Source organism: Podarcis tiliguerta (genome assembly GCF_965153285.1).
Source record: "Podarcis tiliguerta genome assembly, chromosome: 12".
Classification (NCBI taxonomy): Eukaryota; Metazoa; Chordata; class Lepidosauria; order Squamata; family Lacertidae; genus Podarcis; species Podarcis tiliguerta.
Genome location: NC_139545.1, coordinates 33,767,407 through 33,793,329, shown reverse-complemented (window position 1 = coordinate 33,793,329; position 25,923 = coordinate 33,767,407). Strand labels below are relative to the sequence as shown.

At 43.8% G+C, this 25,923-nt stretch overlaps 1 long non-coding RNA gene across 2 annotated transcripts in view; it reads right to left on the bottom strand.

The window, feature by feature from the left end:
• LOC310660775 overlaps positions 1-12,381 on the bottom strand; it is a 206,225-nt gene extending 193,844 nt beyond the window's left edge. Inside the window, exons 1-3 of one of the 2 annotated variants that reach the window (XR_014503634.1) lie at positions 12,204-12,353; positions 4,951-5,043; positions 2,066-3,008 (exon numbers count right to left, since the gene is read on the bottom strand). This is a non-coding gene — a long non-coding RNA (uncharacterized lncRNA). Of the gene's footprint in view, positions 1-2,065; positions 3,009-4,950; positions 5,044-12,203 lie in introns of those variants that run through there. The other variant, XR_014503633.1, reaches the window with a different exon arrangement.
• Between the last annotated feature and the right edge of the window lie 13,542 nt (positions 12,382-25,923).

The window sequence follows — 25,923 nt, the reverse complement described above, 5'->3', positions numbered from 1 at the left end:
CTTCTTAGTGCTGTGAAAGATGAGAAAAGCTGAGTTTAGAATACAACTTTCAGTGATTTTCACAGCTTTCTACTTCTTATTCTCTTTACCAAGGTACAGTAAAGGTTGCAATATTAAACAGTGGGTACATGGTAGTGGCAGAGAAATACAACATCCCATCCCTTTGACTACACAGAGTAGTCAAAGGGGCTTTTATGGGACTTGTTAGCATCCATGACAAAATTTATTTAACCCACCCTTTATTTGTATTATTTTTTCCATAGTCACTTGCACAAAATCAAATTAGAAGAAGCAGTGTCCTTAACTAATCATTGATTCCTATGGTGTCCTCATTGGCTATCTAACACCCACACAGAAGACACTGGCAGCTCTTTGATACATAATTGATATGGCTATTGAAGATCATACGCAATATAAGGGATTTTCCCCCCCAAAGTTTTAGGCTTATATGTAGCCAAGGTTCTCTTCTGTATTGAATTTCCGCCTAAGCTGTGATCCATTCAAGCTGCCCTTTTCATACAGCTGAAAGCAGATTTGATTAATATGATTTGTCTGTGTGTGTATGTGAAAATATGAGACGATTAAGGAGTGGTGATGTGGGGAGCCCATGCCCTTTCTCAACATGACATTCTCTAGCATTATAGAGAAGACTGTAGAGTCCTCCAATCTTTATAGTTTTTCTACTTGCTGCATCTGAAGTGGGGGTGGGATCTATTATTGGGGGGGTTCATTTTTTTTTTATTTCTTATTACTGTTCCACTATCGTGTCCAGGTCAACAAATCCACAGCTGCCTATTGATTTCACTCAGTAACAAGACAGGAAAGGCCAGGTTTCAAGGAATGGTTTGCAGATTGGCTTTTCTTTGTGTGAGAAGCTTTCTTGTGAGGACCCCTTAGAAAAAAAAATTAAGATTGCACAGATGTCCTCTGTGCTCAGTGAAGCAAAATACCAAGTCAATAAATTTACAGCCTGACACTTCTGGTAACCAGCTTCTGTCTCCATATACTGCCAGTCATGGAAACAATCTTCAGAAAAAAACTGGTGGTATGGTGGGAAATAGTTCAGTATTAGTTCAATAGTGTTTTCATCTAGTTCACTGACCTTTTATGCAGCTTGTAATTAGAATGAACGTGTGGATATGGAGGCCCACATCATAGGAAATAGGGCTGCAGCCAGATTTCAAATTATTTATCCTCCAAACTGTGGTTTAGAGGGCTAGAGAAAAGCCCCCTTCTTATGTGCATCCTCCTTTCATATGCTCCAGGTAATAGAAAAATTTCTCATTTGTGCAAACCATTGAATCCTAATTGACAATATGGTGTTTGTGTGAGCTGTTCAAAATTAGGCTGTAAACCTGTGTTTATACCGATGTATGCGCACAGAGAGACAATAAGTAATTTTCTTAATCAACTTTTGTGTATGTCCACATTTGATACCATCTAGTAAAAATATGCTTCTAAAGATGTAAATAGAGCGCTGCAGGATCAGGTCAAAGACCCATCTAGTTCAACATCCTTTTCTCATAATGGCCAAATAGATGCCTACAGCATTCCTCCCACTTGTGATCCCCTAACTACTGGCATTCAGAGGCATATTGCCTCTGACAACAGAGGTAGAACTTAGCCATCATGGTGGGTAGCCACTGATAGTTCTCCCTGAATTTGCCTCATCCTCTTTTGGGCCATCACTACACATATAGTGGAAGAAAAAGGGACGCGGGTGGTGCCGTGGCTTAAACCACAGAGCCTAGGGCTTACCGATCAGAAGGTCGGCAGTTTGAATCCCCGTGATGGGGTGAGCTCCCCTTGTTCCGTCCCTGCTCCTGCCAACCTAGCAGTTCGAAAGCACGTCAAAGTGCAAGTAGATAAATAGGTACCGCTCTGGCAGGAAGGTAAACGGCGTTTCCGTGCGCTGCTCTGGTTCGCCAGAAGCAGCTTAGACATGCTGTCCACATGACCTGGAAGCTGTACGCCGGCTCCCTTGGCCAATAAAGCAAGATTAGCGCCGCAACCTCAGAGTCGGCCACGACTGGACCTAATGGTCAGGGGTCCCTTTACCTTTACCTTTAGCCTTAGAATGCAGTTCAATAAAAATCCACTCAACAGAATTAACAATGAGCATAAAGCAATGTATTTATGACAGACACTGGGCACATTCAGACAAAACACTGCCTGTTAACAATGGCTATTGTACAACCTCTGTGCTAGTACACACAACCCAAGCACTCCTGATTTGTTCTTCCCTTCCTCCCAGCCAGGAAACAAACCATAGAGTGGCTGGCTTGCTTGTGTTACATCTGAACCAGAGCACATGGTTTATTTTTCTGCTGGGAAAAAGGGAGGAGCAATACTTTGATTCCTAAACATGAGTGCCGCTTCAGTTGTAATACAGTGATACCTTGGTCTACAACCATAATCTGTTCCGGAGGTCCGGTTGTAAACCAAAACAGGTTGTAACCCAAGGCGTGCTTTCACCAGTGGGGCCTCCCCCCAAAATATGGGTTGTAATCCCCCCCAAAATGGGTTGTAATCCAAAAAAAGGGACACACACTTCAGGGTTTGACGTGGTTGTAATCCAAAACACTTGCAAACCAAGGTGCCACTGTACTAAGTCAGTCACTAGCTTTGCCACTAAGTAGGCAGGAAGGAGCAAAGGAGGAATGTGCAGATTGTGCACCCTGATTATAGTGATTAGGTCCAAATGCAGCTAAATTTACAGTCCTTATTTTGACTACAGGAGATAAGGACTAATATTTGTAACCATGTTAACTACCATCACAGACTTTCAAAGATTATATATATTAAGAAATATATTTTAAAATCAGCTATTATTCATATGGAACTACTGTATTGGTATTAATTTCAGCATGAGAGATTCTATATTTTGTTATATATCCTCTTCACTTTCGATGGAAGAAAAGTCATGATATGATGCCACCTTCTGGATGAAATGAGAAGAAAAACTGTTTTCCCCCCCCTGCATCTTCATCTGATTTTAAACCTGGAATCTAGATTTAGCCAGAAAGATATTTGAAATTTTGCCTCTTGTCATTTAAAATAGTATTTTGATAGATTTGTTAACGTGCACATGCACACAAAAAGCGTAATTATGATAATACTAGGTTTTTTAATAGACTGCATTATTGCTAGCTATGATCTTTTAATTAAATGATATAGCAAAATATGTTCTTCATAAACCTTTTTTCCTGTTTCAAAGCCTTAACAATAATTCCTATAAATTCCAGAGTGATTACTGAGTATGAGTTCCACATTTTTACTTAGACAACATAAAATATAACTTTCTTCTGAATTCTCTCTCAAAATGTGCTAGAGTAGAAGGGCATGTGGGGGGTTGGGGGGTACATGTGTATTTAATGCAGCGAGCACCAACATACCACATACGTACTGTGTGACCACCATGTGGAGCCCCTTTCAATGCAAATTGAGAAGACTTGCCCCTTATAGCATCTGCATTGCAAGAAGATTAGGAGAACGTTCAATTTCCGTGCAAGACCCAGAAGAACTGTCCATTTGTAGCTTTAAGGAACAGGTCCCATTCTTCCTTGCTATTAACTAACTTCTAAACACTCAGATTTCCCAACTGATAAGGGTTTCTGGACAGAAGCACTAGATTCCCTCTCTCCCTGCCCTTAATAGTCAATATTGCATGACCACTCAGCATGCTCAAACCTCATTGGACTGCTTTTTAGTTTTCCCCACCTTAGGGTTCCCCCCTCCCATCCCCCATCATGTGCAGGTGTATTTCTGCAAACCATGGGTGTGAGGGGTTTCCCCAAGCTTGATGATGCCTCTTCTTCCAGGGGTCTGCTTGAGTGTACAGTGGTACCTCGGGTTACAAACACTTCGGATTACAAACTCTGCTGACCCGGAAGTAGTACCTCAGAATGATAGATTTTTTAAAAAACACACACTACATGTGTGAATTGGATTACAAATGGCAGGATGTCTATGTGATCAACAACTCCCCCCGTCCTCAGTGGTCACTGTTAAGAACATACTGTAATTTTCATTGTCTATACTTTCTGTATTTCTTTTCCTTCTGACCTCATTGTTTAAAATCCCTCCCCCAAACATGTATCTACAACTCAGGACAACACTTCCTGCATCTAATGACATGGACAGCAGCCCACAAAAGCATACTGCATAATAAATTTGTTAGTCTTTAAAGTAGTTAGTCTTGAGTGGTTATTCAACCTGAAGTGATGTCCATATTTCTGACTCTGTCTATGATTTGACCAAACTCAGCTTTTTATCTGGTAACCCACCATTGATTTTTACTGTTATATGTTATTCTGTATAAAAATTCTATTATAAACACTAAAAACCCACAAAGTGGCTTTGTTGCTTTTGCTGCAAGAATCTTAACACAGCTTCCCCTCTGGAAACTATTCCTGCTGGGGATTCCTTCGATTTGGCATTTGTTTTTTGAGATGGCATAATCACATGCTGTAGATTCTGTAAAGTTTGTAAAAAGTGCTTTTGCGAAAGTATCATAAAGTTACATGGGGTTTGCTACGCTCATTCACTGCCACAGAATCATAGTTCAGCACAGCTGAAGAAAACACGGCCATTTAGTTTTCCAGATAGGCTGGGAATGGTTTCAATTACCTGATGTTGCGGTTCAATCCATCAGTATAACACTAAACACATCAAGGCTAGTCATGCCAGTAAAACTGGAATGTTTATGGGGAATTCAAGATTATGCTGCTATATTCTCTCCATGTAGCTGGCCATAGCCCTGTGTAAAATTGGGGGGGTGGGGGTGGAATACAAGTGTTTGGCCTCAGGAATCTACAAAAACTTAAATAAAAGAGGGAGGAAAGTCTAAGATTATGATAATATTTTTAAATTGTGTACAGAGTAGTTTATTATATAGTTCCAGTCATATTAACATTATGTAAGGGAATACTCGGCTGGTTTTGTTTTTACCTTTATTCCAAGCCTGCCATACTGAATTATCATCACAAGGAATGTTGTAGACCTTCCATGTTTCTTCGTGTTCTTTTATGGGCCTGTAGCAGTCTGAAGAAAAGAACATGTGTTGTGTTATATTGAGCTCTTACATTATGAGGACTAATTTTTAAACTTATGACCCCTTCTCAGGATATGGCCACCACATAGATATTGCTTGAAACTCCATTACAACTGAAATTTTATTTCCTTTCATTTTGCATGACTAATAGCTTGGCAGCTGTGAGTGCAAGACATATGTTCCTAGTGCGAGGGATTGTTTAGCTTCTTACGCCTGCAACTGTTCCCTGAATTTGTTTCCAGAAGTCAATAATGAAAGGAAACTCAGCCAGATGTGTAAATATATGCCACTAGTGTTACAGCTCCTCTGCATTTACCTTGGCCAACTCCACTTGCCTTCTGAACACAGAACAGCATTTCATGGTTTACTTCCATGCAAATATCTGAAGGAATTGGGAATCAAATACCCAGTGGTACCTCAGGTTAAGAACTTAATTCCTTCTGGAGGTCCGTTCTTAACCTGAAACTGCTCTTAACCTGAGGTACCACTTTAGCTAATAGGGCCTCCCACTGTCGCCGTGCTGCCGGCGTGCAATTTCTGTTCTCATCCTGAGGTAAAATTCTTAACCTGAGGTACTATTTCTGGGTTAGCGGAGTCTGTAACCTGAAGTGTCTGTAACCTGAAGCGTCTGTAACCCGAGGTACCACTGTACCTCAAATGAGGGAACAGCCATATTAAAGGGAGATGGGAAAGGTTTCTCTCAATATTTTATTCTGTTGCTCTCAAATATTATCTACACATAGTAAATTCCGGCACTCTGCTAGGATGGTTACACAAGCTCAAAACAGCCCAAAATTGCAGTTATTTGCAAAGTCTAAATCAGACAGGTCAGGAGGCCGTTTCCTGTCTAACCAGCTACTTGAAACTGCTGATGCTAGCTACAGGTCAGAAGGTCGCTTCCTGCCTAGCCAGAAACTGCTGTCAACTAAAAACCACTAGCAAGATGTTTCCTGCTTTGCTTCTGCTTTAAGTAATGCAAGATAAGAAGAGATACGAAGGGAATGTTTAGCAAGCAATAAAATGTGTTAAGCAAGCAATATTTGCTAGCCGATTGGGGAAGTCTGGGGGTATAAGAAAGTCTGCTGAAGTGTCTTGCTTTACAGCCAGTGTATTTCTAGGAACTAACCAGCAGGCTGTCTCTGAGTACAGACCTTGACTCTGTGCTCAGATCTCAATAAACTCTTTTTCTCCAAAGAAGATTTTGCTTTCCTGGTACTTTTGTTCCCTCCGAGGTCCAGGGGATGGCGTGGCTAATGGATCCCTAGGTAAATAAGGCTTCATTTCTTTGGGGGCTCGCCCGGGATCAGCCCCCTCCCCAAATACGGACCGGAGGGCCAGGCTCAACCAAGGTGAACAAGCTCCAATCGGCGTTCGCATTTCCGGTGCACACCCTGCCAGTTTGTAGGGGGAGATTGCCACACCGTCCTGGAGCGGAGACATCTAGTTGAGGGAGAACAAGAGGACAGAACGGCGCCGAGGGGACAGGTCCGCAGCGGAGAAAGGTAAGCCCGAGGGAAAGGGCTAGGGGCCCGAGGGAAAGGGCCAGAGGCCTGATCAGCCTCACCTGGTAGTTGGCAGTAGAGTGCCCGGCAGTAAGAATGCCACCAGGAAAGGAATTGGTAAAGGTTTGGGAAAGGGAATGGGGCAGAGGGAATTGAGTGTTTTGTTGACATGTTGTGTGTCAGATACTCCAGTGACTGAATTGTTGTCAAGTGTGGGTCGGGGCCTAGCGCTCCCCTTGGCCGAGCGATTGCAGGGTTGTGCGTTTTCTGCCAGGGCGACCTCGTGCAGACCACAATCTGTATCGTGTGAACTGTGAAAGAATTTACAGCCCAGTCAGGTGCGGAGTATCTGAAAAAAAAAAATAGGGTCTGGAGCAAGCCAATGTATTCCTCTGGAATGCTTTTTTAATAACTGGAAAACAGCCACGAAGAGTGATGATTCACATTGAAAAAACAGAGACTCAAAACTTTATGTGAGGTGGACTTGCCAACCCAGAGAACTGCGTGGCTTTGATTTGCAATTAATCAACCCCCTGTGGCAAATCAACCCCCTGTGGCAAAATATATTAAATGTCCACCCAGACCAGATCCCCTATATCTCTACATGGAAGACCAATGTAAAGAAAAGAATCTACCATGGCTAAAGTCTTGCTGTGACAGCAACACACAGAACAGGATTTGTACAGTGAAGCCTCTGGTGTTAGAAGACCCAGAAGATGAGGAGGGGGAGTGATTAAGCCACCACCTTACACTCCACCAACAGCCCCTCCAAAACCCCCCCCCCCCAGGCCAAGATCAAGAAGCACAGGGAGGTGCTGGTGTAGGGGGGAGGAGGACCTGCGAAGGAGGATAGTGAGACGGAAGAAGAGGAAGATGAGGAAGATAACGAAGAGTTTAGGAAGACACTAGATGATATGAATCAAGGAAAGAAAATGTGGACAGAAAGACAGAAAAAGAGACTAAAGGAGTTTGTAAAGCCATTTGAGGAAGAAGTTGGATGTAAGCCCCTTGTTAGTTGAGGCAGCAGAATGCTGCACCCCTGAAAAGAGGAAGAGATGGCAACGTAAGTGGGGACAGGCGGCGAAGAGAGTTATGTCTCACAGATAGTATGAGAAAACCAGGAAGGATCAGGCAACTGGAGAAATGCCCCTTCAGAGGGTTTATGATCCACCAGCCCCTGTCCCAGCTGAACAAGCGAAGGCACCACAGACCTACACGGTCCAGCATATACCCTTTTCAAGTGCAGATGTTTGTAATTGGAGAAATCAGAACCCCTCTTTTGAGGAGAATCCAGCAAAGATCGTAAAAATTGTTTGAAGGGATTTTTTTTAAACCTATAATCCCACTTATGATGATGAACAATATCTCCTGGACTCACTACTAATTACAGAAGCATTGCTTGGCCCCTGCATGAGTCAACTAGGGAATAGAGAAGGATCCTTTTATATGGGGCAGGGAACAGCAGCAGGCTTTTCAGGATCTCAAAGTGACAACAAGCCCCAGTGCTTGGCATCCAAACCCCAAGAAGCCTTTTACGCTGTTCATAGATGAAGACCAGGGGGTAGCCAAGGGAGTCTTATGCCAGAAACTGAAAAATTGGCAGCAACCCGTCGCATACTTGTCAGAGAAGCTAACCCCAACAGAACAGAGATTGCCCCCCCCCTGTATGAAAGCGATTGTGGCAGTGGCCACCCTACTCACGAAGGCAGATAAAATTCACGTTTGGACAGGACACCACCTGTGTGACTCCACATGCAGTCCCAGCCTTACTTGACATGAAAGGCACCTATTTCCTATCACAAGCGAAAATGAGGAAGTGCCAGATGCTGTTATTACATTCACGCCTGAAGTTTCAGGTTACCACAGCCCTTAACCTAGCTACCTTATTACAGGTAGGAGAAGGTGAACAAGGGAGCTGCCCACTCAGTCTTACCTGTGCCTGTAACAAAACCCACAAACCAAGTGGTTAATATAATTGGGGCCACAGGTAAATCACAAAAGGCCCCGTTTTTTGCAGTCTGTTACCTGCTGCCTAGGTGGCCAAGTAGTCCAGCACAATTTTTTGTATATACCAGAGTGTCCCATTCCTTTATTGGGCCAAGACTTGTTAACAAAATTACAAGCCCAGATTTCCTTCCAACCAATGGGGGAAGTAATGATGACAACTGGACCAGCAGGAGAGTTTTCTTTAGAAATGCCCCTGAGAGACCATTGGTGCTTGATGATGGTAAAAGAAGAGGAGGGAATCCTCCCTGTTAGCCTGCCTCATGATGTTGACCCTGGACTATGGGCGAAAGATAAAAACCAATACCCCATCCCACGACAGGCAGCTGAAGGAGTGTGGGTGCATTTGAAGCGATTGCTTCAACATGGAATCTTGAAACAATGCCAATCACAGTGAAACACCCCACTGTTGCCAGTGAAGAAGGAAGATGGTGGGTACCGCATATAGGCCCCAAAGTTCTGGAAAAGAGGAAAGGATGAACAGGACTTTGAAAAAAAACCATTGACCCAAGAAACAGGGTCTAATTGGGTGTCCATGTTGCCCTTGGCTTTGCTTAGAGTCTGTAGCCTCCCATTGAAACGTATTCACTTGTCACCCTTTTGAAGTGATGTTTGGGAGACCGGTTCCTTATGTGTGCATGCTTTCACCTATCCCTGCTCAAGATGTGGAATTGAACAATTATGTACAGTCTCTCTCTCGAGATTTTCTCTCTCAACCCAGACCCGAACTTCTTGCATGACCAGTTTGAGCCAGGTGACGAGGTGTGGATGAGACTGGTCCCAGGCACCACTGCCGCCGTGCTGGAAGGGCCCATCTGCTCTCCACACCCACAGCTGTGAAGGTCGCTGGCACCACCCCTTGGGTCCACCACATAAGAAAGCTGCTTCAGATTGGACTGTGTCTCAGCATCCTGAAGATCCCCTCCAGTGACGACCGCCTTGCTGATATCTCTACGCACGGTGAAGAATTGGATGGGAGGGGCGCCCGCAGGCAGCGCCCCCAACGTAGACATTTGTTCTCCAGCCAATTTAGAGGCACCACCGGGACTTTTGATATTGGTACCAGAACTCACTCCAGACGATGTGGAACCACGTTACACCCTTGATGAACAGCAGTGGACCAGCCAAGAAGGAGCAACGCTCCAGGAAGGACCGGACAGCCGTGTTTTTGTGCCCCAACATCTGGCCAGCACAATTGTAAAGAATTACCACGAGTCCACCCATTTGGGAGGCCCAGCTGCTAAGGCGCACCTTGGGAGAATATTCTACCTCAACTAACTGCTGCTATAACTAACTGCTGCTATATCCCAAAATGTGCCCTGTGCGCCAACCAAGAGACTGAGAACTATCACCCTTTGAACTTCTATATGGCAGGCCAACCCCTTTCGTCCGAGGCATCCCCGCCGGTTTGGGCAGATGGGAGATCACATCACCCAAGAACAAGTGCAATCCCTGTGTTTGTTGTGTGTGTTTGCTTTCTTTCCAGGTATTCCCTCAAGCGTACACCTGCAGTCCCGTGGCAGTCTCGCTGAGCCGGTTCACCAGTCCCTCTGAGTGACAGCGTCTGGCGACCCCCTCATCCCTAACTGCAGTGAAAGTAGTCGAGGTGATCCCCTGGGTACATCACACGCATCTGAAGAAGGGTGTCTGGACTTGCAAAAGAAATCCCGCTGACCCTCTGAAGTTGATCATCACCTTGTGTCTGACGCTACCAGGAAAAAGCGTTAGGCCACGGGCAACGAGATCCTGCGACTAATCATCACAAGGACAGTTACAAAGACTTTCTCTTTTCTCTCTTATTTTCTTTATTGACTTGCTCTATGTCTTATTGCCCTGACCCTACCGAACCATACCAACCCTATTGGCCTGATGGACTCTGCTACGACTGGTTCGTCTTACCGGTGGTAGGAGATGGTGTGCTCTATGGCTATTGGAAACTGGGATTTGATGAGATTGCCGTCTTAAAACACCCCACTGCCCCGTTGTGGCTCCTCTCCCACACCACTGACCAGCATGCGTGGACAGTGCTCTTACGGGAAGCTGTAGAGACGATCGAAATCTATCTAGTTCTGTACCGCTCTTGCTGTTGTGGGAGGGTAGTCAACTGTTATCTGGAAGGTAGAGCACTGTACCAACCTCATTTGATAGACCAGGTCCTACTCTTAACCCAGGTGATAGATGGGAGCCTGAGCCAGGTGTGCATTGAAATTACTAAACAAGTGCCAGTAAGAATTGCCACCCCAGGATTTCAGCTTCCATATGCTCTGGTCACTAGGGAGGCAGCACGAGAGTTCAATCCACCCAACAGGGCTAATAGAAAAATTGACCCACATAGTGGGAGCATCAGCTCACCGGTAGGCTCTCATCCTTGAGGCTCAACAGGTAGTCGGGCACAAATATCAGTGGGCTCTTCAACAATGAGCACACCCCCTGAATATTGGTGGGAGGAACCATGGAGATATTGGGTTTGGTGGGTAGGAGTGATATGTACCGCCCTTGTCATATGGATGCTCTCGTATTTCTGTTGGCATGAACGGTATCGTATTTGTGAGGAGAATAGGCCCAATAATGCTTCTATTGCTTTTCTGCTTCTGTATACCCTGCTTAATGCAATGCCTGCAACATATGATGAAAAAGATGATGTCTCGCATGATGGGACCTCGCGTGATTGCTGTAATGAGAGAATATAGACCCCTACCCCAGAACGAATCTAAGTAATAGATTGTTCAAAAGAAGAGGACGGAGTAAAGGGAGATGGGAAAGGTTTCTCTCAATATTTTATTCTGTTGCTCTCAAATATTATCTACACATAGTAAATTCCGGCACTCTGCTAGGATGGTTACACAAGCTCAAAACAGCCCAAAATTGCAGTTATTTGCAAAGTCTAAATCAGACAGGTCAGGAGGCCGTTTCCTGTCTAACCAGCTACTTGAAACTGCTGATGCTAGCTACAGGTCAGAAGGTCGCTTCCTGCCTAGCCAGAAACTGCTGTCAACTAAAAACCACTAGCAAGATGTTTCCTGCTTTGCTTCTGCTTTAAGTAATGCAAGATAAGAAGAGATACGAAGGGAATGTTTAGCAAGCAATAAAATGTGTTAAGCAAGCAATATTTGCTAGCCGATTGGGGAAGTCTGGGGGTATAAGAAAGTCTGCTGAAGTGTCTTGCTTTACAGCCAGTGTATTTCTAGGAACTAACCAGCAGGCTGTCTCTGAGTACAGACCTTGACTCTGTGCTCAGATCTCAATAAACTCTTTTTCTCCAAAGAAGATTTTGCTTTCCTGGTACTTTTGTTCCCTCCGAGGTCCAGGGGATGGCGTGGCTAATGGATCCCTAGGTAAATAAGGCTTCAATATGAATCCACCAGTCTGTCCTCAATAAAGCTAGGGATTATTCTACAGTACTTGCAGAGCTTTTAAACTTCAGGTGGCCTGTAGTTTATACTTCCTCTTTGCTTCCCCTGTGTTAAACTTATTGAAGTATTATTTATTTAAAGCATTTGTAACCCAGGCTTCAGCTAAAAAGGCTCCCAGAACAGCCTGCCTACAATCTAAAAAACGCGACACAATGGAAAAGGGACAGAGAGGAAAGGGGGGGTGGAATCAAACTCAGGCTTCAATTGTTAAATAGTTGTTCTTATAATGACCAGCTTGTGTGATTCAGGAGTAAGAGGTGCCTGATAGAGCTGGGGTTTTAGCAAAAATAAGATAGAATGAACCATGCATTCTATTTCTCCCACAGTGTGACAAAATGGCTGCTCCCAGGTGACAGTTGTAGGGAGAGGAGGCCTGGTGGAGCTTCTTCTGGATAGAATAAGCTGTGCTTTCCATCTCTCCCACTGGTGGAACGGAAACCATCAATAAATACATATTATTATTATTATTTTAGTAACATTGTAATCTTAGTTATGTCTGCTTAGATTTAAGTACAGAAGTACCTCTGGTTACGTACTTAATTCGTTCCGGAGGTTCGTTCTTAACCTGAAACTGTTCTTAACCTGAAGCACCACTTTAGCTAATAGGGCCTCCTGCTGCTGCTGTGCCGCTGCTGCGTAATTTCTCTTCTCATCCTGAAGCAAAGTTCTTAACCCAAGGTACTATTTCTGGGTTAGTGGAGTCTGTAACCTGAAGCACATGTAACCCAAGGTACCACTGTAAATCCCATTCATTCAGTGGGGCTGAATCCCCACAGAATGTGTATAGCAGGAATTCCCAAACCAGTTTGCGAGCTTCATTCGGGTGCTCTGTGGTGTGTCTGTAAAAATGCACTTGAAAATCATATAGCATCTAGGACATCATTGCCACAACTGGCAGAAAAATAATTAAGTGGTGCATCAAAACCCTTTTAAGTGCTCTGTTTGGGGTGGGGTGGGAGTTTGGGGAACTACGGTGCAGGATTACATCCTAAATATGTTATTTTCTGTAATATGCTATGACAGCAAGCACAAGGCGAGCCAACCACTGGCTGATTCATTTTCCCCAACAATACTTCTGTATTCTTGACCAGTTATCCTGAATTTTTCTCCAGTCATCCTTTCCAGTTCTTCAATATGTAACACAGATAACATCAGACACAATAAGACTATTCATTTATGTTTTGGTCAATTGGGGGGGATCAACAAAGATGTGTGTATATATTCCTCAAAAAAGTCATTACACAATTTTTAGTTGAAAATAACGATTAAAGGAAAATTGGAATGTGTGGTCATATGGAAAAGAATCTAGTGCTCAGTCAATATGAACAAAGAGAAAAAGGAAAATGTGATATCTAAGGTGAGAGTCCTAACCAGCCAGCCAGCTCCTTGCACACTTCAGGCCTAGTCTGCCTATATAAGGTTTCACTTGTATCTTTTGTCAGCCTGCCTTAGCAGGGCCTCTTGGAGTTGCCCAAGGACCCCTACAATGTTTGCTGCACTTGCTACTTCACACCGCCTGCTTCCCCTTCAAGCCCTATACCCTCATAGACCTGGGCAGGGTCACAGCCAAGCATAGTTATGGTTCTTAAACTAGCTGAAATAAATGACCTCAATACAGCAAAGGCCCAAGTAACTACTTTAGAAATCCATGTCAGCTAGACATGACTAAGCCCCAATCTATTGTTTTCAATGGGACACAAGGCTGTTGATGGGGGGGGGGGATGTTTCCCGTCAGGACAAAAAACAGCTTCAGGGTGGGTGTTATTTACTTTGGGGCAACACCTTTTACCATGCCATTGCCCTGATACAGCTGCCTTCTCTCCCTCCTTCTTTGCCTCATTCTCTTTTTTCTAACCTATCTGTTGGTTTAATTTGGTAAAAGAAAAATGATATGTAAAAAGGAGAAGCCTGGATTCCTGGATTCAGGTTTGGAGCAAGTGTTCCTTGGTGAGGGAACCCCAGCAGAGATTTAAAATTACAAAATATGCAGCAAAGCAGAGCATGGAACTATAGGTTGTTTGACCTTTAAAATACAGTACCCCCTTCTAAGTTTCTTCCAAAGTTCCACACTTCCCTTAACATAGAAAAAGACCATATCTGGTAACTTAAAAATGGTTTACTTACAAGCTCTTCCAAAGGACAGATTCGTGTGCTTTTTCCACATTGCTGCAAGAAAAGACAGGCAGTATAACTTAGGTTTCAAAATGGTAAGTGTTTCTAAATTATTTGTATAGAAACACAAATATGGCTTGCTTAAGCCATGCAGTCTAAGCTTGGAGCATCCAGCTTAGGCCTCCTTACTGGTAGGGTTCACAGGATGGAATGGGAGAACAAAGAGTTTGTTAATCCTTCCTCCAAGGTAAGGGGAATCTGTCTGCATCCTAAATTGATGTTCTACCATTGAGTTATAGCTTTCCCTCAAGGATGAACAAAATGCTTAGCGGGGAAGAGCATATGATAATGTTCATGTTTTCAATGTTCCTAGGACCGTTTCTTTGGACTGAACTTTCAGGGAAGGCAATTATTTAATTTTACAGCTAGCACCAAACATATAAGCTCTGGAAAGACATGTTTATTGCATCTCTGAACACTGGATTATTGTTTTGTTTCAATGCTTCTTGTCACAAAAATGACAAACAATTTTATCTTCAGAGTTTACCCTATAGTGCCCTCAAAGTTACAGCATTAGTTGAATACCAGCCAAGATGCTAGGAGAAGCAGTAATTCACGGAATCAGCACATTTAAATTATTAATGAAACACGTAAGCTGGAAAGATCTGCAAATAAACTGTTACTCTGAGAATCAAATGAATCGCTCACAACTATGAGGGAACAAGAGGGTTGAAAAATACACAATATGTCAAAGTACCAGGAGCAAAGGGACTTGGGGATTCAGGTCAGGTCACCGAGTTCAACTACAAACCATTCTTTGTCTTTTATTCTGAGTATGATTCCTGGTAGGGTCCTTAACATTTCAACAATGACACCATCTCTCTCTCTCTCTCTCTCTCTCTCACACACACACACACACCACCCCCTTGTAAGACCCTCTTTAGTAATCTATGAATTCTGGTAATGGCCTTTAAATGGAAGTGATATTTCAAGACAAGTTATTTACTGTCCATTTACAACACAGTTGTAATGTTCACAGTGCCACAGACAAAATTAAAGGAATGAGAATTTAAAACGGGGTGGGGTAGGGGGACCTGTGGTCGTCCCAATGTTGCTGCTCCTATCATTCCTGACCATTGGCCATTCTGGCTGGGGGGAAATGGGGGCTGGAGTCCAGCAACATCTAGAAAGCCACAGGTTATCCACCCCGGATTGAGAATAATATCACAGCACCATTATATGCTGTTTATTCGGAGACACATCCCACTGGGTTCAGTGGGACTTAAACCAGAGTACAGTATGTGTATCTAGGATTGCAGCTTTTCCTCATGCTTTTCCATCATAAAGTTCTGAACTATGGCCCTCCCTCCAGTTCTGCTTCTAGTTCACTTCCTGGCATAGGCTTTGACGTGAGTCAAACTTTCAGAAAAGGTACAGTGGGAAAGTTCTAATAGGATCACCCCTGCAGCAAGTGTGTTTGGATACTCCCAACATCAAAGAAGCAGCATGTTGTGACCATACATATGCTTTCTCTGTAAATCTGTATCAGCCCTCAAATCACAGGTGTCTCAAGGCTTCTTTACACGCAATATGGGAAACCAAGATGGCGAACGGCACTTAGTCAGCGTGAGTGTGAGCTCCCTGATTTATCTTTTAAGATTGTTTTAATGAGTGTAGAAACCTATTAATTTTTAACATTAGTTTTTAGTTTTTAGTTTTAGTTTTAAATTAGTAAGTAGGAGGACGCCTCCTTCTATCGGGAGACAACCATTGACCTTGAAACTGGGGCGGCTGTACAAAGCGAGAAAATGACTAAGCAATTATAATTATATTATTTCCTTCACACATATCATTCCCACAAAAGAAATTGCATAAATCCTGCATGTAGATCAGGCATGTCCAAAGTCCGGCCTGGGGGCCACTTGCGGCCCCCGGGCTGGTTTCAAACAGCACCCCAGGCAATTTTGTAAAAGCAATCTCTTGCGGCCCCGGAGTTCCTGCCCACCAAATCCAAATAAGGAGCTACATCCGACTACAAGGCTTCACTAGGGAAGCAGACAAGGTGGATGTGCTACTGATGGTGCTGGGAAGTTGAAAGTGAATGTGCTTACTTGCCATTAGAACATTCATTTACCAATGCTTGGTTAGAATGTGCCTTCTAACATAAAATGTGTTGAACCCAATACAAAACAGAGTGGCACTAATAAAGAAAAGTTCTAGGGTGGCAACAGAAAGCAAACTAAAAATGCTTTTGCAGTTCATCAAAACTATACACCAATATCAAGTTATAGGAAAACTGGTGCTATTAACAGTAATCCATCTAGCTGGTTAATTGGTTTGGCAGCTACAGGAGAGCTATGAGATTCAGGTGAGAGTTGTGAGATGCCCTGTCAATCCCAGCAGGTACAGTGGTACCTCGGGTTACATATGCTTCAGGTTACATACGCTTCAGGTTTCAGTCTCCGCTAACCCAGAAATAGTACCTCGGGTTAAGAACTTTGCTTCACAATGAGAACAGAAATCATGCTCCGGCGGCACGGCAGCAGCGGGAGGCCCCATTAGCTAAAGTGGTGCTTCAGGTTAAGAACAGTTTCAGATGAAGGACAGACCTCCAGAACGAATTAAGTTCTTAACCTGAGGTACCACTGTATATAAGAGGACGACCCGGCCTACCCAGGCCTCTGGCCTGCGCCTGTCTGTCAAGCCGTGTGTCTCGAATAGCTCCCTGAGCATGTTTATAGTCGCTCTAGTGAACACAGTTGAGGTCGGCACCATCTCGAGCCACTTGGACTGAGAGTCGACCACTATTAGGAAGTGTTGGCCCTGAAAAGGCTCCGGAAATCCACGTGCACCCGGGGCCATGGGGACTGTGTGGACTCCCAGGACTGTACAGGCTCACAACGTTTCACCCAGCCCTCTATCACCGCATCTATGCCTGGCCACCACACATAGCTACGGGCCAATGATGCCTTCATCCGGATGATCCCTGGGTGAGACACGTGCAGCCCTTTTTTCTTAACGGGGGTGGGGGGCTCCTAAAAAAAACTGGCCCTCATGCTTGCTCACTTCATCAAATCTAGCCCTCTTTGAAAAAAGTTTGGGCACCACTGATGTAGATGATCTGAGCTAACACAGATACATAAGAGCCCTCTAGTGGTACAAAACCAGAGAGAGGATGCTCCAATTTAAACAATGATAGCAAGAACATTTAGAGCATCATTTCTGCTGCTGTTGGAGCCTTTAGGAACTGCACCAGAATATGTGATAATGTGGGTGAGCATGTGAAAGGTTATCTGCTGCAGGATCTGCTGCAGTTATCTGCTGCAGTATCTGCAGGCGAGTATATTTCTGCAGCCACCTCTCTCTCTCTCTCTCTCTCTCTCTCACACACACACACACACACAACCTCTCAAAGCAGCAGAAACATCCAGAGATGGCCCTGCTATTAAGCTGAATGAGGCAGCTGCCTCAGGCGGCAAATGTGGCGAGGTAGGGGATGTGTACAGTTCATGCCACATGACCACCTAAGCTAGCCCACTGCCCTCAAGAACTATGTAAAATGCTGTCCCATTACCAGTTTTGAAGTAAAATTCAACAGCAGTCTGGCTGGATTGTAGAAGGAACTACCATCTTTGCCTCAGGCAGCAAAATGCCTTGGGCTGGTCCTGTGGGGCACGGGGGTCCTGTGGGGCACGCGCTGGTCATGGGACCGAGACGGCTCTGGTTGCCCTAACAGATGATCTTCGTAGACAGCTGGATCGAGGTGGGTCGGGGCTGCTGATTCTTCTAGATCTGTCAGCAGCTTTTGACATGGTCGACCACGAACTTCTGGACCACCGCCTTGCCGACGTGGGGATTCAGGGCACAGCCCTTCAATGGCTGCGCTCGTTTCTCTCTGGTCGGGGACAGAGGGTGGCGCTTAGGGGGGAATTGTCATCGCGCCACTCCTTGGTGTGTGGAGTACCTCAGGGTGCGATACTCTCCCCGATGCTTTTCAACATCTTTATGCGCCCCCTCGCCCAGCTTGTCCGGAGTTTTGGGCTGGGCTGCCATCAGTATGCTGATGACACCCAACTCTATCTGTTGATGGATGGCCATCCTGACTCGGCCCCAGACACACTGACCAGATGTCTGGAAGCTGTGGCTGGATGGTTACGTGGGAGCCGGTTGAAGTTAAATCCTTCGAAGACAGAGGTCCTGTGGCTGGGACGGGACGATATGGGATTGAGGGGGCAACTCCCATCTCTTGCGGGGGTGCAATTAGTGCCAGCACCGTCCGTTAAGAGTTTGGGTGTAATCTTCGACACCTCCCTTTCAATGGAGGCGCAGATTGCAGCTACAACAAAGGCGGCATTTTTCCATCTCCGCCAAGCTAAGCAGTTGGCTCCTTACCTCTCTCGCCCTGACCTAACCACTGTGATCCACGCGACGGTCACCTCCAGACTGGATTATTGTAACTCGCTCTACGTGGGGCTGCCCTTGAGACTGACCCAGAAACTCCAGCGGGTGCAGAATGCTGCAGCGAGACTCCTTACGGGGTCTTCGCTGCGAGATCACATTCACCCGGTGCTATACCAGCTGCACTGGCTCCCGGTGGAGTACAGGATCAGGTTTAAGGTGCTGGTTTTAACCTTTAAAGCCCTATACGGCCTAGGACCCTCGTACCTACGGGACCGCCTCTCCTGGTATGCCCCACAGAGAAACTTACGGTCTTCAAATAAAAACATCTTGAAGGTCCCAGGCCACAGAGAAGTTAGGCTGGCCTCAACTAGAGCCAGGGCTTTTTCGGCCGTGGCTCCGATCTGGTGGAACACTCTGTCACAAGAGACCAGGGCCCTGCGGGACTTAACATCTTTCCGCAGGGCCTGCAAGACAGAACTGTTCCACCAGGCCTTTGGCCAGGGCACAGCCTGACTCCCTCCATTGGCAATCTTCGCAGCGCTCTGGCCCAATGGTTGCCAGTGGCTTGAATTAATTAATTTTATAATGAATGATTTTAAAGTGTTGTTTGTGCTGTTTTACTGTTGTTAGCCGCCCTGAGCCCGGCTTCGGCTGGGGAGGGCGGGATATAAATAAAATTTATTATTATTATTATTATTATTAGAAACTGAACATCGGCACACACACACTCTTTCTGTTGGAGTACTTGTGCTAGAACAGTGGGGCATGAATCATATGCTGTGTGGTTTGCTGGAGCTGTCCCCCTGACACTGGTGCCACCAATACTTGGATGGGCCTGGGATAGGGCAAGGCAACAGCAAGGTTAGCGCCACATGGGTTCACCAACAGGACTGTCACCAGGCAATCTGATGCATTTGCTGGTGCATCCACACAGCCCCAACCTTACCGCCTGCCTGGCTATACACTACCAGACACCCCACTATAACTGTGATAAATCTGGTTGCTATTTCCTGTACTTAGCACTCTTATGACTTGGCTGCCAGTAAATATTTATTAATATTCATACCTGACTGCACTTTTCATTTCTGACTGGGGCTTATGCATGGAGAAAGGGATTTGTTTCCACAATACATTGCATTGAGGATAAAATAATAGTATATGTGATATTTTTTTGTGTAAATCCTTAGCTTCTAGTATCAATCATATCAGCTTTAAATTAAAAAGTTCCAGAGAACTGTTAAACCTGAAAATAAGCTTGCTTTGGAGGGCAAGGTAATCTTTGATCGCTCCAGTGTTCCTTCTGACATTCTGCATTTAATTTAGTGTGGATAAATGAAATTTTTGCCGAGCTGCATATTTCAACAGCACAATTTTTCCTGAATTTTTAGGGCAAATTATTTTGTGATAAAGTGTTTTCAGGAAGCTACATATCACTGTGAAGGAGATCCCGATATGGTCAGGATTTATTATTAAAAGGCCAGTATGAGACCTTTTAAAGATGCTGAAAGGGCTGGAGGCAGAATGATGCCCCCCTTGCTTTCTGTTCTCAGTTAAAAGTTTGTTTGCCAATGCTGAAATAAACCCTCAAAGCATGAGGCCTGGGGCAATGGCACCCATTGCTTTGCGAAATCCATCACTTTTGCTGAATGTATGCTGTTCTGTTCCATTTGGAACGGTTTTGTGTGTTTCGTAATTCTGTAACCTGCCCTGGAATCTTGTGGTAAAGGGTGGGTAAAAAAAAATACTACAAATAAATAATACTTAAATGCAACTGAAATTTGTTATCTAGAAGTCTGACAGATTATAGCGAGCAAGAATAGTGATGAATGATATACTCTAAGACAAATGCCAACAGGATTCTCTATGAAAGCAAATTACATATTTTCAAGTTCATTTTCAAGATCAGGAGCGTCAATGAGTCAGAAGAGGAGGGAATAGACAACCTTCTTTAAATCTTCATTTGGTCTATATTGCTGGATATCTGCAAAACCATCTCGCAGAGACAATGCAGAAGTCAGAAAAACTCACGGTCTGTGCAAAAGGCATGCTGCCTAATCTCAAGATACCAGATGTGCTTTCAATTCATCAAAACCATGGCAAATTGACTCTCTGACAAAACAACAAGTGCAGATGTGTTCTTAATCGCCCAAGACTGGCTTGTCTTCAATCATCCAGCATGGATTCTGCATGGATTCCACACTAACTTTATCTCTTCAGCAAAGACAGCAGCAGGGCATTTTTCATAGGTTCAGAGTGTGTAGCTTGGGATTTGTTTACGTTCCAGTTCCTTTGATCTTCCAGCTGCTCCCTGTTCCTTTACTGAATCTCCACAAATTTTCTTTACATACCTGTTTTCACTGTGGTGACTTAGTGGCATGAGAAATTTCTCTGTGTGGATCTCCCTCACAGAACACATTGAGCCTATACGTTGGAACAAACAACATCAATAAGCTGTGTGGTCCAAGTTTTAACAATTTCCTTTCCCTGTTGTGTATTTCCTTTTACAAAATAAGTTAATTTTACAGTTATTGCTGTTTTTACTTAATAATAATAATATTTTATTTGTATCCCACCCTCCCCGGCTGAGACCAGGCTTAGAGTGGCTAACATCATAAAAACAACAGAACATGCATAAAAACAGACATCAATTAATTAAAATACATCTTAAAATTAATTCAGACAAGTTAAAATCTGTGCAGGTGGCAATTATCAGGTTGGAAATGAGAGTGGTTAATACTTGCCAGGACCAACTGTTTCCACTGATCATACAAGGACCTGTGAGCGGGTTGGGGGCCTCCTTCTGGCTTGTTTTATAGAAAGGAAAGTAAGTCAAACTGCATCCTGCCCAAAGGCCTGGCGGAACAGCTCTGTCTTACAGGCCCTGAGGAAAGATGTCAAATCCTGCAGGGCCCTGGTCTCTTGTGGGAGAGCGTTCCACAAGGCCGGGGCCATGGCTGAAAAGGCCCTGGCTCTAGTCGAGGCCAGTCTAATTTCCCTGGGGCCCTAAAAATAACAGCACTGACAAAGGACATGTTGGGGACTAGCAAGATGTTGACAAGGGTGCACTGGGGGAAGGGGACTGAAGTCTGACTCAGGAGAGTGGATAAGTGGTTTGTGGGGACCTGTCCCAGCCAGGAGGCAAGAATCAGAGGTATGGGAAGCTTCAGAGCTGGTGGAAGAGGCACACCAGGCAAATGAAGGGCCGAGTGCTTTCTCTCCCTCTCCTGAACCACTAGCTCCCAGAACCAGGAGAGAACTGAAGAGGGTGGAGCAGAGGCAGTTTCCACAAGGGCATTGTCTCAGGCTGAGTGCATGCAGGCCTTTGGGGGAAGATACATAAACTGGTGGAGGGGAAGTGGTCCCCTGTTGCTACAACTGCCCCATAATTGAATACCTGGGAATACCTGCCTAGACGCTACACAGGTGTAAGTATTCAGAACTATAGAAGTGGCTGTAAATGTTATCTTTGACAATTAAGACTACAGTACAACTCCCATCAGTCCCAGCCAGGAAGGTTTTGTGTTTTGTTTTGTTTTGTTTTGTTTTTACAGTAGCTGGGCAAGTTTCCTGGTTAGGGAGATTGGATGTCCAGAATGGTCAAGATAATATTTGCTTGCAGCCAAACAAAGTATGCAGAGATTTCTGAAATTCAATTTGGTTCAGAAATAGAGGAGTGATATAGAAGTATTTCCCCCCCTGCTCTGCTGTGATTCGGAGGAAAGCTGGGGTAGAAAATTTTCTGTGGAAAACATTCCATGTTCAGATATAAATCACCCTAATTAGCATAGGACAAGTTTCCAGAAAAGTTAGCAATTCAAAATTTTCAAGAAAACTGCCACCACTGAGGCATCACTTCTTCCAACTCTTCTCAGCCAGGAGTTGTCCAAAGTGCCAGCACAGCAAGCGCTTTCAGCTAACAAATTTACTTCTTCCATCTACTGGAAGCTCTAGAAATGCAAACTTTATAAAATGTGTCAGCAGTGAATTCCATGATGGCAAAAACAAAATAGTTAGAGGGCTCTTTATATAGCTATAGCTATGGCAATTCCAGCCGGTGGCAGATGTCCTTGTCTCATGACTCTTCCAAGTGGGTTTTTTTAAAAAAAATTATTTTTAAGGAACATATGGTGCACACCACAACATAAATGTGTGGGGTTTTTTTTTCCTAGGGGGAGGTGAAAGCCTCCAGTGGTTTGATTATTACAAAGACTACCAAAAAATAAGTTTTACCTTTGTTAGAGGGGGGCAACCCTGTGCAAACCTTTGTTAGGCTCGAAGCTGTGTTTTGTGTTGTCTCCTTCCATCACCTCAGAAACAAACATGAATAATTAGCATACTTAAAAGAGAGACCATATGCCCAGGATTCCTGCTCTTGGCTTTCAGTTTCGTAGCTCCAGCTCTTAACGTTGTTCAGTCCTCTGAGGCACTAGCAATTGGATATAATCCCCTTCTGTGTGTTCCTTGTTGCCGCCAATATCTCCGCTCCCTATAGAACCTTCACAGTTCATTTCCTTCTGGCAAAAGCGGTTCACATTTATTGCTTCTGTAGCTCTGTAGTCCTTATTTAGGAACAGGCGAAAAGAAGAAACTGCCAGTCCTGGGAACATCTGCATGTAAAGCAGATGCCCTACCAATGAACTATGGTCTTTCCTCAAAATTACAGGAAGCCTTAAATAAATGACTTATGTGCCGCTTTTGAGAATAAACTCTTTCAAAATGGCATGCCATAAAACACTTAAACACAGCTCTGTTTGTACTTCCCTGTTTAGTGTGCCCTTGGTGGCACACTCAGGTTTGCCTGATGTTTGAAATGGTCCCAGAGCAGCAGTCTAAAAGCTGTAATAAAGTAGTATTAGTCTAGAACTATCCAATGCCTACAATAGCCCTGTGGTTACACTTCCATGCAGAGGGCAGGAAAAGTGGGCAGTCATGTGCTCCCTAACAGCTCGACATGAAAGGTTGTGATGACCTAGGAGTAAGCCCTACTGAACACTTGCTCACTTCTGAATTAAGAATGAATAGATTTGTGCTGGGTTCAGCTGTAACACAAAACCATTTGTTTAGCTAACCACACTTTGTTTTAATGTCTGACCCGCCCCTGAGTCTGCACAGAAATTGTGGTTTGATGGGAACAAAATAGGAACAGAAACCACAGCTTGAAGCTGTTTTACATAACACTGTACCAAATGAGGTTTGCCATTTTGTCTCAACTCACAGGCCACTGACAATCCAGATAGGTCCTTTGTACCATGGAGATGGGAGTCAACTTACGAAGCAAAGCGCTGGGCAGAAAGAAAACAAAGATATACGACTCCAAACCATAGTTTTCCTGTTGTACGTCTGTAACTTATATTAGTACAGTGGTACCTCGGGTTACATATGCTTCAGGTTACAGACTCCGCTAACCCAGAAATATTACCTCGGATTAAGAACTTTGCTTGAGGATGAGAACAGAAATCGTGCAGCAGTGGCGCAGCGGCAGTAGGAGGCCCCATTAGCTAAAGAGGTGCTTCAGGTTAAGAACAGTTTCAGCTTAAGAACAGACCTCCAAAACGAATTAAGTTCTTAACCCGAGGTACCACTGTCAGGGAACTGGAGTCAGAGAAGGAGGAGGGAATGGGAACTTACCGGGAGAAGGTCCCTTTAATAAGCAGCTGTTCGTCTTCGGACGAGAGAGAAGACAAAGGGGGGTCAGAGGGAAGTGAATCTGAGAGAGAGCAGGTACTTCCTGGGCCAAGCACCTCTCGTCAGAGAGGAAGAAGGGGGGTTGGGCTTAGACGTTGGCTATGCTGGCCCAAAGGCGGAAGGAAGCCAGTCGGGACAACTGACCGACCATGATGAAGTCACATTTTTGAACTGCTTGTACATAGCTTCAAAGAGGCAATAAATCTTGTAAATATGGCTGGATTCCTGGACTCTTATCTTCGCTAAGCACTCTCAACTCCCTGCCTGACAACCACTGTACCAACCATGGGTTTAGGGTACAGCTCAACCCATCCAAGGAACTTTCTACACATAAATTGTCTTATAAGAAACTGAAATACAAGTTGTTGTCTTTAAAAAAAAAAAAAGAATACATAAATGTATTTAAAATACCAATACACATTGCTTTGCCGTTCCTATAATTATCACACAACAATCACTAAGTCAACATTTACATCACTCAAGAATTTGACTCGCCATCTCCTTTGAAGTCCTCTAAATGTAGAATCTATGTTTTACAGATTAAGTTTAAAAAAAAAAAAACTTCACATGACAAATTTCTCATAAGCAAGCAACTCCCCTGCAGAGAAAGAAAACTATGTACATTTTTTTCTAAGGAAAAAACAGTATGAGGACCTCTCTAAGGATTCCAGGGGAGAAGAGTGTCTAAGATTAGCTCACTATGATTTGTCTGATGCATCCTGTTTCAAACAAACCTCTGTTTCTTCAAGGATACAATATGAGTTCTAATCACCCACAGGAATATAATTGCTTAGAATTTATAGTCAAAAGGGTTGTTTAAAAAAAGCTTAATAGATTACTTTTTACCATTAAAGGCCAACACATATTATTCCTGACTGTTTTTGCAGCATGGTGCATACTTCATAAATACCAGTAATTAGTAGCAGTAAATTGTAGGGTGAATTATTCCCCAAGGACTTCCATCCTTTCATCTTGTGGATGTTTTAACCACAAGAGAGCTTGCCCTTTCTAGCTGTCAATTAGTCATATATATATTTTCCACTTGATAGCTATTGCCTCCATATATCATCTTCATTTTAACATCCATAGTAACTGTCAAAAGAAGTTCTGGGTTCAACTGATAAAATTCTTCATGGAAATTTCAGTTAACAGATGGGCAGAATGTAAAGTTGTTGTTTTTTAAATTATTTAACTAAATCATGCTCCTCCCTTATAAATTACGTTCCCCCCAAAGACTCTTTTTATTGTCCCATTGATTTATTATTTTAATTCACTCTAAATACCAAAAAGAAAATAGCTGCTATTCTGCCTACCATGTTTCAGTTTCATTTTTGTTCCATATAAAAATTTACAGTTCCTTAAGTGGCCATCAAAGGCAAGGGGGGTGGGGGGTGGAATTACATAGAAAAGCAACATTCATTTTAAGTTTAACCTGAGCCAAGAAATACATAGGCAACTTAATACAATGCTCCATTTAAAAGAGCAGGAAAGAAGCACAATAAATAGTAAAACATACATTCAGCAAAATCAAGTAATAGTGCTTCATTGCTACTGCATCATTTCAGCTATCAGGTTAGAAGGCTCCATGTTTAAATAAATCAATGTAGAAATGTAGCATATCAAGGAGCATATGTAAAGATATTCCTAGATTTGAAGCGCATCCATTCACCAGATCCTATTAAAACCAACACTTTTGAAAATTTAGAATAGCCACAAATAGTTATTAATTCAAAAAAAGTACTGCAAGGCTAAA